A 14516-nucleotide genomic window follows, 5' to 3' on the forward strand; every position below is an offset into this window, starting at 1 on the left:
CTGAAAATCAAAGTAAATTAATTCTATCGCTAAATATAAACCTCAGGTTGAAAAAGTTACAAACTTATTCAAACAACAAAAATTGGAAAGTCAAACAATTCAAATCATCTTTTTATCAAACGAAAAAAAAACCCTGTAAAACAAACATTGACTTGTCTTCCATTATCTAACGTAATATGTAATTAAATTTACCCATTCAGTATCAATCACGTCAGCTTTAAATGGTTATTTTGGTAGCAATGTAAATGTTTACATTAGGCTGTTTTAAGGTATAAATTTACTGCTTAAATTCTTTGTTACATGATAATTTGGAGTCAACTAGTTTAAACGGAACATTTCTTCCTATTTATTCCTATTTTGGCGCTCTGAAAGTATCGTTTGCACGAACTAGAGTAGGTCATTACAAAAGATCGCCACTCCACATGCAAAATTGGAAATTCCTATCGATATTTTTTTCTTTCAAAGTTTTATCACCTTTTAAAGAGATCGTTTAATCAAAATGTTCTCAAATGATAACGATCAGACTATAATGCTCATACGCTGATGTCTAAAAATACTTTTTGAAATATTCTTTGACAACCACACTGTGTTTCTGATTCAATCTTATTTGAGAATACTAATAAGCCCCTTTCTATGCCCACGTAGATCAGCAGTAAGAAAATGCAACTCACGATGAAATATTATTTTACAAACCAGCACGTCAAAAATTTCGCTCTTAAAGTGATAAATGATTTCCTGACTTACTTATTATTAAAGGTTTTATTTATTATCAACAATTTAGGAGGAATTGCAGTTGTGTCTAAAAAATAACTCGAAAAACGGGTATAATGACAAGTTTTGCAATTACTTCTACCGACACTTTTTAATGGAGATTTATAAACTTTTAATCCGATTATGTTTCTTTGTAAAAAAAAAAAAAAAAAAAAAAAAAAAATACTGGTGTTCTATAAACAACCAATAAAACATCACATCGTATTCTAAGCCAGGTAGTTGTTAAAATCATAATTATAAATTAGTTTGTATTATGACACAAAAGTAATCTTTTCAAGAACTAAAAGTAAGTGGAATCGCGTACCCGATGCAGTCAACTGCAGAACATGGTGACCTGGCCTGGGGGCCATAAAACTCACTTTTGAGCTCAGTCTCACTTTTTTTCCAAAGGAATTGATAGTGGAAAAGTGAGACTGAGATCAAAAGTGAGCTCGTCTACGTTTTATGGCCCCCAGGCCTGTTCTTTGGATGAGACTATAAAATCAAAGTCCTTCGCAGTGGGTTCTGTCACAAAAAGATTAATATCAGTGAAATTTTCTTGAAAGGGACTTTAAACAAGCAAACACTTGAACCAAATGTATGACTTGTAATATTGGTTTAGATTTTACCATGATTTTAATGCAATACCTACAGTATATAATATATAACTGTACAATTGATCAAATTACTTGTAATGAGTCTAGAATTTACCGATTTACTTACATGTACGTACGGATACAGTCAATTGAAATGTATAAGAGCTTCAACTTATAAAAGATCATCATAAACAGATAGATGTCCTCTTTAAAAATTCTGCTAGGCGTCTTTAAATTAAGGATACAAAAAGACAGTTAAATGAAAGCAAGGGCAGACATTTTCTTAAATTCAAAGACATATGCATATGCAAAGTAAAAGTAGTAACTAATGAATAATAATGGGAAAAATAATGTTTCTTGTGGGTCAAAAACCATTTGAGTTGATCTGTTCTTAGACAGTCAGTCGGGAGAGGCCAAAAAAAAAAACAATTTTATCAACATGTAAAAAATGTACCAATGAATATCGGCAACGGTCTATCAATTAAAAACTGTTTACTTGTAAATCTTTTATATCTCAGTGAATAACAATTAAATAACACTTTAGTGTCTGTCAGAATTGATTTTTATTTGTGTATTTCAGTGACGAAATAAATGTTAATTGGCAGCAGCTAATAAACTAATTTTTTGATTATTAAACAAAATGTTTTCAGACTTTCAATCGTCAGCGAGCCTTAATTATATAATTTTATATTAAAAACACGTGTATGTGTTGTTAATACATGCCACATGTTATAATGTCATATGTATCTCGCGTATAATTCTATATTCAAGAAAATTTCATCAGTTTAATGAATAAACAAAATCAGACAGACATATGACAAATAAGCTGATATATCAGTGTTAATTTTCGATTACCTGATTACCTTTTTAAAAGTGTGCATTTTGCAATTTCTGTGGTTGGTAAAATAAATACAATCGATCGATCTTTTCGTTTCATTTGACTGACATTATATAAACCAAAAACTTTTAGACTATTTTCAAACAGCTAGATTTGACCACGCGATCTGCGATTTGTTCCACTTACCTGATTAATACAAAGAACTTACAATCTTTCTTTTTTTAAAGTACTCTGTAGATCGACAAGGGTTTCTGACTCCTCCTGGGCAGACAAGCTCACTTTCTTTGTTTTTCAAGAGGCTGTGTCCTATTTGTGATTTTTATTTCTTTACTGGATTTATGGTAAATTACTGTTCGTCACTGTCATTTATTACTGCAAAAACGATTTTTGGAAATGAAACTCACTTTAGTTAAAATATCAACAACAAAAAAACCATGGCGTTTTCTGGGGAATGACTTAAGCTTACTTGAAAAAATAATGCAAGAGCTAAGTTTACTTCGATACAATAAACCTGTTCATCGGTTGGAACATATTTCGGTTTATCGGTTCTTAATTCTTTATTTGACTGCCAGTACTGCAATGAATTTGGCAAAAATAAACATTTTGTATTAAATGAAACTTGACATTTACTTGTATTATGTAAAATTCACTTTTGTTTGACATACTGGTTTTCCGTCAACTTAAATAGTAGACCTGCAAGAATAATTCAAATACACCTTTAGACTTATCCTCTCTAATTACATGTATGTCACACTGAGCCGAATGGACTAACTATAAAAGGTATAGTTTGATATTAAGGCAAAAATTGCATTTTTCAATGTCTGCTACTTTACTACGAAAAGTGTTACAGAATACTAGTTAATATATGTAGTCTAGAAAAAGTTAATTTCATTCACCTAAAGACCGTGCAGTAAAATTTATACATTAATTAAAATTGGGTGCATTGTGTATGGTTTACAATGAACATGTGCCACATGCAAAGATCTGTGATATTTTCATTACATTAAAATTGATTAAGGACTACAATTTACAAGAATCCCTGGTAAAGTATAAGTACCAGTAGGTTGGAGATAAGAATATTTATAGTGTCAATAATTTTCTATTTCGATGAGCAGAAACTTACGTATATCATGCAGCATTTATCCATTTCAATAAAGTACACATGATAACATGTCGACTCAAAGCATAAATGACATATTAACCGTATTTTAAAAAAAAACGTTTGATCCATTTAAGGTTTCACAAGTTCTTATGTATATGCGTCACTGAATACCATTTGGAAATATCAGTTTCTGAATAAGTTGTTGATAAGTTGTTTTCAGCATCAAATATCTGATCTTTGAGTTCAAGAGTTATCTTTTTAACACTACAAAATACATCTGTATAATTGTGTCCCATTTTTATGCACAGGACACTGAGATTTGTATATATAAAAAAGACATTCATAATAACCTATGTCATCGTGAAGTTAGTTAAATGTCCATTTGAACAACATGAATTGAAGCAATCCAACCAGAAGTCTCTGTCGAAACTGTAGCTCTACTTGTTTATACTTATAACAAAGGAATAGAAAAGTAGCGGTTGGGATTTTAAACCTTTTAACAGCAATACATATAATAATTATCCTTGATTAAATCTGTGGCAAGATTGCAATAAAATTACAACAGTAGGAGTAGATTTTAATAAAATTTTACAGATTTTTCAATTTTGGCTGCCATGGCAATATCATTCATCAAAATGAAAAAAAGATGAATGCAATTATGTATATGGGTGTAGTCTACTTGTATGCCACATTATCATATATTATAATCAGACTAAAATTGTATTTGAAGAAGCATTAAGTATTTCACACAAATTCCTATTTCTTAGAAGCCATGGCAACACCGTTCCTTAAAATCAAAAACCGATAGGCAGAATTGTTTCTCAGTGTAGACTATTTGTGTTCGAAATTATATTGAAATCAGAATTAAACTGGGAGAAGTAGCATTTTGAAAGTATTTCACAGAAATTTCTATTTTAAGAAACCATGGCAACGCCAATTATCGAAATCAAAAACTGATAAACAGAAATATGTATCTTAGTGAAGTCTACTTGTATACAAAGTTATATTGAAATCAAATTGTATAAGAAGTAGCATTTTGAAAGCATTATTTAGAATGTTCTCTTTTTAATAACCACGGCAACACCGTCCATCGAAATCAAAAACCGATAAACAGAATTTTTTAACTAAGTGTAGTCTACTTGTGTGCCAAGTCATATTGAAAACAGACTGGAGAATGAGTAGCATTTTGAAAGTATTTCACAGAAATTTTCATTTTTAGTAACTACGGCAACGCCGTTCATGGAGAGCAAAAACCGATAAAGAGAATGATATATCTTAGTGAACTCTACTTGTAGGTTTTATAGAAATCAGACCAAAACTATGGAAGGAGTAGCATTTTGAAAAATTGTTTACAAACAGATGGACAATCAGCTAGACGGAAGGACGACGGATTCATTACTATCCCATAAGCTCTTCGGGTCTCTTACCAGTAGAACTAAAAACAGACCTCTTAAACCAGGTGGGATCATGTGCAATTCCCTGTAGACTGGTCTCATCCAACGTGTGCTTTTCGTCATTCATTGAATCGACCAAAAATTTTTGAAAATGTGGACTGATTGTTGGAAAAAGTAGATTTGTTTGAGCATCAATTCATTAATCCATCAATTCGTAATAGATAAAAATATCACAGTTAGTACAATTGGAGGAAATGTGTAAGATTATCAAAATTATAATTTTTGGATGAAAATTGATATAAATAATATAAATATCACAGTACATCTGGGTAGAAATATATAAAAATATTGAAACAGTTTTTTCATTCGGATGGAAAGAGAGAAAATAGTACAGTTTGAAATTTTGGAACGGAATATAAATATTACACCTAGTACTGTACATTTGGGTGAAAATAGATAAAACTTTTCAGTTAATATATATGGATGATAACAGATATAAATATTACAGAGAACATGTAATACGTACATTTGGATAAAAATTTAAAAAGTATTAGAGTTGGTACATTTGGGTGGAAATAGAAAAAAAAATTATTAAAGTACATGTACTTGAAAAGATATTAGGCAGAAAGAACTTCATCACGTTACACATTTCTACACCGAAAGTTATGGATTAAAATTAATGTAAGTTACAGAAACACTCAAAGTCTAAAACTTTACCACATTCAATTATTTTACACTGAATCCTCTCAACTTATTCTACTGATTCTTACGCCAGGAAAAATAAACGGTACAAAAGATTTAAAGAGGGAATGACGTGTGAAAAAGTGATAAAAAACACCAGCATATCCAGAGCTCCATCGGCTACAATGCTTAAACTCTCTTTACTTAAAAAACAGATTATTTTCCCTTATATATTCCTATTTATAGTACACTGTAGAATATTTTTGAAGATGCTTAGAATCATATAAATATGACAGATAACGGCTTTAAATTCTTGAGATTTTAAAAAGATTTTTCCAACATACTACTATGAAAAACCTTGACCGCAAGTTTGGTCCGACACCTCCCCCAACCCCACCCAAAGGGTGTGTGTGTTCATGATGTGGACAAATTTAAGGCAATATACTTCTTAAGGATGCTTCCAAATAAAAAAAAAAAGACTAAGCCAGGCTTCATTTTTTTTGTTCTTCAGGAGATTTTTCCATTGCATTACTATGTAAAACTCGACCTTCCACCTGTAGACATGATTTGAACAAGTAGGAACTTTCATTCAGTATCAGTGGGTATTAACAAGTAAGACTGTAATGCAAAACTATTTATAAAATACTTGTTCGGAACTAGAAACATATACAAATACTGTATTCATAAACATAAGTTTGCCTTTGCTTGATTGTATTATACATGTACTTGCAATTTTTAACATAATAAATTATAATAATTAGGCATAAATATTTCCAATTCTAATGCTTAAAGACCAGTAAGAAGGATATGGAGATAATGAACAGTATTCGATCTCAAGATCCATAAAACAATATAAAATAGGAGCAGCGTAAACATAGACCTCCGAAACATCAGAGGTGGGATCAGGTGCCATGGAGGAGTGAGCATCCCCTGCTGACCAGTCACACCCACCGTGTGTTTCTTGTCATGATCAGGAAATAACGGAAAAATCCGTCGTCAATTCAGTGTATAAATAATGGACTAACAATTGGTATGAAAAACGTCAGTCAGCATTTGATCCAATGATAAATTGTATTTGCTGACAAGGTCATTGTATCGACCATAGAACTTACGAAATGATGACTTTAAAAGAAACTGCAGATATTCTTGTTTCATCAACTTGCTTGTCAATAATTTACCTCGTTTTAGAAATTGTTCATACGTAGAGCATGCTCTTGCGTATCGAATCAACTGAGATATATATATACTCCGTATGCAGGCGATGAAGGTATATTGCTGCATAAGAAAGGGAAGTTGACGATAGAAAAGTTAAAGTCATCACGTTTATCATACAGCTTGGTTGTTAGATTACCATTAACGTCTTTTTCAAGTAAAATATCCAAGTATGAAACAGATGTCAGACTCGATCTGGGGTATCTTTATCTCAAGCTCACCAGGATATATAGTATCGACGTAGGAATGGAAATTACTTTTGTTAATTGACAATACGTCGTCGATATCTCTAAATGTCGAGTTGAATGCCACAGCAAGTGTTTTCTTGTTTTCACGCATAAGATTTTGCACAATTTCTGCTTCATATGAATGAATAGGTCTGCTAATAATGGAGCGCAATTGGTACCCATGGGAATTCCATTAGATTGTTGGAATACCTGGTCTCCTAAAACCACATAGATATTGTCAATCAGAAATTCAAGCATCTCTTTGATGTCAACTTCAGAGTACTTGTGTGTGCAATCACAATGTGTTTTAACAAAATTATTTTGCAAATGACCAATGACCAGGTAAGTAAATTTACGAGTTCCATTTTTATTGAAAAAGCAGCTGTCAATGATATCAAAAAGCCTGGACTTTAATTTATCTTTAGGGATGGTTGTGTATAAAGTTGAAAAGTCGTAAGTTTTTAAGCTGTTGATTTTGGTAAATTCTTGTGATTTCAAATTGTCTAAAAGTTCTTTGGAATTTTTGAGTATCCACATCTGATTCACACCACTTCTTGAATATATTGTTGCACGGTACTCTTGGTTTTTCCCTCACTACTGTATATATCTTAGTGAGGAGTAACGAAAGAGGCTTGGTTGAATATTTACTGGAACCCGCAATGTATCTTTGTTTGTAAGGATTTTTATGAAGTTTCGGAATCCAATATATATATAGGGTAGTTCAAATTCATTTTTGGCTCTGTGGAATATCAAAAATATTTGAAACTGACATATGATCTTGAAGAATTTTTTACTTAGAAATGGAAGTATAAGTAGGGTTACCACTTGTAGAATTAAATCCAAGTTCTTCTAAAATACAGTTTATATAATGAGCCTTACAAACAAAGACAATGTTGTTACCTGCTTTGTCGGCAGGGACCAGTATGTATGGATCATGTAATCTATCTCATTCTTTTTTCACTTCTGGATTATTGAACACTGAAGGATAGATGGTTTTCATATTGCCCCTCAATCTTTAAATACGCGACTTTAACATGGATCTGATACATTTAATCCAATCAGACAAGGTGTCAACGTCTTCTTTTTCATACCTGGCCTATCGCCTGGCGTAATTTTCAACAGAATCCATAATATATATGAAATTCCGACGCCAGTTGAAGGATCGGGGTTCCCTATATTTAGGACCTTTTAAAGAGAGTAATCTAAAGTCCTCATTATGAACTATATTTACGTCACCTGTAATAACGTGTCCAGAAGGACTATAGTTATAGGGCGAAAAAAACATGAACATGAACACGATGGAGGATTATGTTTTAGATACTCGTTATCCAGGCCATGTAAAGTTTTTTTGTAATTGAAAAGTTTGGAAGCGTTGGTCGATGTATATTTGTAGGAAATACAAGGTGTAGTCTTTAACTTGAAATATGGTGGAATACAAGACTTGACCCTTTTGTGATTAAGAATAAAACTTATATTAACCGCGTCAATTTCTTTATTGGCATATTGAAGTTTAAGGAAAAGACGGATTGTTTTAGCTGCACTTTCTTCCGCAAAACCTGCAGGTTTAAATAGCCTATGGTTTGCAATATTCATAATCACAGATCCCAGCCTACATTCTGGTGTCGAGGAATCAAAAATTGGACTTTCCTTGGCCTTTCCATTAAGGTAGGATTCTTCTCATATTTCTTGCATTTAAAATTAATGAAATTTTCATAGAATCAAGAAGACAATTTCAATAAGTGATGGCATCAGTTAAATTTGACCGTTTTATATCAGAGACAAGGTCAGGTCAAGGTCATTACCTTTTCCCTGGACATTAATAATAAATACTGTTACCAATTATGCAATTCCTACTTGTATTTCAAAAGATTGAATGTTTTTTTTCTGCATAAAAAGATACTACCATAAAGGACCTATAAGATGATATTTCCAAATTGACATAAATAATTTAACTAAAATAAATGTTGCCTAATTCAGATTTTCTTACTTTTCTGAAATTTTAAGGATATATCAGTTATTTTTTTATGCTTCCTATATTTAAATTTTTCTCATTTTCACATATGGTTAAGTTGTCACAAATAGATACAAAATGATACAAAAACAAAAAGTTTTGATCGTTTACTAAGAGAGAAAAAATACTTTTTGCGGATTTTTGGCTAAAATCTGTACTCAGATCGGAAGCTTATAAAAGCTACAATAGTTCTAGTTTGTTTGTTAAATCCTATTTATTTTATATATTTAGGAACTCTAGTCTCTTATTATTAATTAAACTTTCATTTCAAAAGTTATTCAAATCTTCGATTGTGTAAAAATATAACTAAATTCATTGTTCTATAATAATTTTGAGATGCAGAAAAGAAGATATTTTCATACGTCACCATTCCGCCAAAAACACAGCCCTTGCTAGTTTTCAAATGTAGTTTACCATTTCTATTTAAAGTTGTATAATTGTGAAGAGGAAAGAAAAAGATGGTCTTTTTTAAAACCTCTTACACCTACAAAAATAAAACATATAAGGAAATGTACTTTGAATATTTATTCTAGTCAGAAACCAGAGAAGAATCCTACCTTAAGTAAATCATGCCTTTATACCTTAGGCCTAGTAGATATAAAGCTTTCAGTTATATTTTTAACGATCATTGATATCTACTCAATCCACAATACAAAAAACTGTAGGTCACTTAATTATTGTGATCCCTTTATTTCGTGAAGTATTCCTTGACCTGAGGCAGAGTTTTCAGGAAGAGTGGTTATTGTTCTTTATAACCTTAGGGAATACTAATGTACGTGATATGATTTCTTTCGTTTGAGGAACGAATTAGACAGAAATCAATTTCTACTTGGTGTGATAATGAATTACTTTTTCGGAATTACAAGGTTTTCATTCGAATACCTGGTGTATATCACGTGGTTCTTTAGAACCGGTCTCGTTAGCAAGGCTATATAAGAGGTGAATAGTGGTTTAAATACCAGTTTAGGACGACACGTAGAGCACGATAAAGTTTAAATTTCAGATGCAGGACGAAGTGGCGTAGGGTGTGGTTCATCGACATGTTTAGCCATTGTAGATGATATGAAATCACAGAAAATAGAGTTGGAGAGAGATTTGACAGTGTGGAAAACGAGGTCATCAAAGAAAAGCCATCTTAGATCTTGTTTTTATAAGATAAGTATTCATTTGAGAATACAATTGATCAGTTTTTGAATAAGTAATAAATTAGTGATAACAAGGTTTGTAATAGAGAGAATTTGAAAACAAATACATGATTGTATTAAATTAAGAGATTCGTTAATTCTAGTCAGTATATGATAATTGAAGTTATTTCCAGAAATAGATAATTTGTTTTGTAGAAAGATGGATTTGTTAAAGGAAGAAAACTGGTGTTTCTGAAAAGCAAATCAAATACGTTACGTTAATTTATTTTATTTTTCAATTAATACAAGTATAGAATTTATGATATTATATTTGCACTTATATCCAATTAAATATATTTGCTTATCATTTTAAAACGTACTAAATGCATCAACATTATAACTTGGACATTTCCTGAGTATAGAAAATATCGATAAATTAAAATTGTTTGAATTTATTTTTCAGTTTCAGTTTCTTGCCATTTTGTCAAATGTGCTACTAAAATGAAAAGTTTTAGATATGTTGAAGAGAAAACAGTATATTCTTATGTTTCAGGTGGTTACATGTTGGGGTTGGTATCACGATGAGTATAATGAAGAAGGTGATTTTAAGATCTCCAGAGAAGTACGGTAGATTTTTTCTTTGCGTTCTATGCCAATTGAAAGTTAAATTCAATGCGGACTCCATCACAATGGAAAAGAGAAGCATTTCATATTCTGAACTTTGAGTATAATAATTCGTTTTTCGATTTATTTCAGTAGATCATTCAATCATGAATCCTTATAGTAGAGTATGGGGCATAGATAATTTTTGTTTGGTATCTTTTAACCAAGTATATGTATTAATGATATATAAATTTTATAGAAGAAAACGAGTTCTACTTGTCTTATGATTAATGCAGGACAGGTACGGCTTTGCGAAAGAGAATTAAAGATTTAGAATATTTGCATTTTGATTTTCATTGTAGTTAAACTAAGGTCTCATTTGAATTATCTACTTAGAATTGAAATTTATCAATTGAGTATTAATTTAAAAAAAAAAAAAAGATCTAGATGGTATAAAATATTTATAGGAATGATAATTCTGCAGTATTTGCAGTGTTGTTAATTGGCTTGATTGAGTTATCTAGAAAAAGAGATCTAAGTATTTAGTTTCAATTCTAAAAAGTTTTGATAACAGAAACTGAATTTTTGTCGGTTTTGATTTTCGAGTAAAAAGGAAATTTTGTCAATGAATTCTAATTTTAAAAATGATTCGCCAAAATTGAATTAAATTTTTTCTGAATATTAATTTCATGAGCTGTTTTGCACAATTTTCGTGTTTGGTAGTGTTTGGAAGATTTGAATTTTGATAACGTTGATATATTTCATTTTATAATGAAATAATTTAATGAATGTTTATTAATTGGCAACAATTTTTGGAGTATTTACTTTTATTGAAATTAGTTTTCAGTGGAAAGTGATTTTTTTAATACTGTAGCTATTTAAAAGCTGTTATTTTTTAATTTAAAAAAACAAAAATAGAATTTGAGGGGAATTCCAACTCTAACCCAGCTTAGCATAAAATATTTTATGGATGTTTATCATAACGCATCTGTGGTGTTTGGTTTTTGGCGGGATTGATTTCAGTAGACAATGAGAAGTACAAAAATAGTCAAATGAAAATTAATATTTCTGTTTGAAAGAGATATTGAGTTGGGTTTGAATTTGAATAACTTTGGCACAATTTAGCATATCATGCTTTTATGAATGTTTTCCAACCACTTATATGGCATTGTCATTTGGCAATTTATTAAAGATTGTTTTCATTATATTGCTGATACTATGAAATAGAAATTGATTGGATTCGAATGCTTTGCACATTTTATCATAAAATGATGTTATATTATAGATGTTTATCCAACTACATTTGTGGTGTTGCCATTTGGCGAGTTGGTTAAAGTAGAAAGTGGGTTCTTTATCATACGAGTTTGAATTTATGGATGTTTGTCCATGACCACATATGTGATGAAGCCATTTAGTAAGACTGGTTTCTGTAGAAAGTGTTTCTTGGTATATATTAAAGTAAAAGTTTATAATTTTCATGAAATCAAAGAAAATTTTATTAAATCTTGAAGTATTTTGATAAATTTTTCACATAGTATGAATTTATGGATGTTTTTTGAACCGTATTGTGGTGATGCCATTTGGCGAGTTGGTTAAAGTAGAAAGTATTTCTACATATAAAGTACAGTAAAAGTTGATAATTCTGATGAAAATAAAGTAAAATTTGATTGAAATTTGAACTTTTTGATAAATTATATCATAAAATGAATGTATGGATTTGTATCCAACCACATTTGTGGTGATGCCATTTGGCGAGATTTGTTTGTGTAGAAAGTATTTCTACATAAGTAGTAAAAGTAAAGGTTGATAATTCTAATGAAAATAAAGTAAAATTTTATTGGAATTTGAACTTTTTGATAAATTATATCATAAAATGATTTTATGGATGTTTATCCAACCACATTTGTTTTGATGCCATTTCGAGATTGTTTTCAGTAGGAAGTATTTCTACAAATAGTAAAGTAAATGTTGATTATTCTGATGAAAATAAGGTTATCATAACTTGATTATCAAATGGATGTTTATACAAACACATTCATATTTTTCTTAATTTAAAAAAAAAAATGATTAGTGCAATTCATAAATTTTGAACTTAATGGTGGAATTTTGATTCATTTTATCATTTAATGATAGTATGCATATTTTGCTAGCCACAATGATGATGACTTTGATTTTTTTTTTAATATAGATTAAGAGAGAGAGAAAAAGAGATCCTATACATATTTACTAAAATATCAGAGTTACAAGATATATGTATCTATCAGTTTTCTAACATCAAATTTGTTCTTTCAGGTATTATTGGTTATATTCTTCTTACGTTTAATTCAAGCACCATGAGGTATTAATCGGTGTACCAATAATGACAGAGTTTCAAAGAGGCACATGTGTTACTTCCAAGGAATTGAGATGGGATTCAAGATATTTCACAGGAATGTGTATTTTGTGCTATTTTGATATTGGATGATGAATATACTTCTATGTATAACTGTGTCGAATTCATTTGATATATTTGAAGCCTTCTTCCCTGGGACTTCACCATAAATCGTATGGTATGCGTTGAATTTGACTTCAAACTATACTCAAAACTCAAGTGCAGCAAGCATTTATCGATGTATGGATAGGATGTGTGCATAACATCAAGACTTTTACAATCAGACTCACATGGTGAATTACATTATGGATGTTCAAAAGACGGCGGTGTATTGAATTTTTTTTTTCGGATGGATATACATGTATTGATATTTTCCCGCGTTTCGCTAGTATAGCGGGAAAATGTTGTATTAATGACAAGATGTTTATACGCATGTTGTGTGGATTGGTCAGAAAATGACCAATAGAAATTGATTTTGAGGTGTAGTAGAGAACTGGTTTTTAAAGGTTGGTCACTTCGACTTAAGCGAGCAACAGCTAAATTTTTTTAATTTATGTATAAAGGGTATAAGTGAATATATTTATATACATATATTTGATTTTTTTCTTCTTAGGGTTTTATTGGTAGGTTGTGAGGTCCGTCGCAACATTTTTTGCATCCAGCGGCACTTGGCAACGGACACAGGTTTCTAGAGTTTTTTAAAAATTATTTTTATCTCTAGTTTTTCCTGGCCGGCCCTGATGCTTTTCATGTTTATCACAAAGAATATTTTAGAATTATAATAGATGCAGCAGTTTTGGGGGATTTTGATGTTTTTATTTCTCATACACAATGTTCTGTGTTATATATATGTATATTGATGTACTGTTAATAAAATACGGCGTCCAGCGCACGCACGGCTGGCTGTCATGCATAGAATGTTGTTGTTTGTTTGTATAAAAGTAATGGAGTGAATACATGTATTTTTTTTGGTGATTATTTAATTGTTTTCAAAACATTTTATTGGAAAATTTCTGTAAAATTTTATGTATTTATTGTTTGAAATATTGAATGACTTATGATTTAAATGAATTTTGTTGGATTGAATTTAAAATCAATGATTTTACACTTTCATTTTCCCGTTCTTTGTATTTAGAGCTACTGCGTGTCGTTGCTATGTCCAAATGGTGTGTTTGTTGTTTATTGTACTTTCATTTGAAAGTAATGAATGGATTTAGAGTAGAAATATGATTTCTTTCGTTTGAGGAACGAATTAGACAGAAATCAATTTCTACTTGGTGTGATAATGAATTACTTTTTCGGAATTACAAGGTTTTCATTCGAATACCTGGTGTATATCACGTGGTTCTTTAGAACCGGTCTCGTTAGCAAGGCTATATAAGAGGTGAATAGTGGTTTAAATACCAGTTTAGGACGACACGTAGAGCACGATAAAGTTTAAATTTTATCATGATTTATTCAATCCAACATAAACTTGTATATACAAATTGATTTTCATATTTTGCATATGTTATGTACACTGCACAAATAAAGCTACTGCGTGTCGTTGCTATGTCCAAATGGTGTGTTTGTTGTATTGTACTTTCATTTGAAAGTAATGAATGGAT

General features: G+C 30.6%; 1 long non-coding RNA gene across 1 annotated transcript; it reads left to right on the forward strand.

Annotated features, from left to right (window-relative positions):
* Nucleotides 1–10278: 10278 nt before the first annotated feature.
* LOC134247314 (uncharacterized) lies at nucleotides 10279–14469 on the forward strand. Its single transcript, XR_009987806.1, has 2 exons — nucleotides 10279–10562; nucleotides 12831–14469. It is a non-coding gene; the product is annotated as an uncharacterized LOC134247314 (long non-coding RNA).
* The last annotated feature ends 47 nt before the right edge of the window (nucleotides 14470–14516 follow it).

Source organism: Saccostrea cucullata, unplaced genomic scaffold, assembly GCF_032062105.1.
Source record: "Saccostrea cucullata isolate Sc308-1 unplaced genomic scaffold, CSIRO_AGI_Scuc_v1 ctg61, whole genome shotgun sequence".
Classification (NCBI taxonomy): domain Eukaryota; kingdom Metazoa; phylum Mollusca; class Bivalvia; order Ostreida; family Ostreidae; genus Saccostrea; species Saccostrea cuccullata.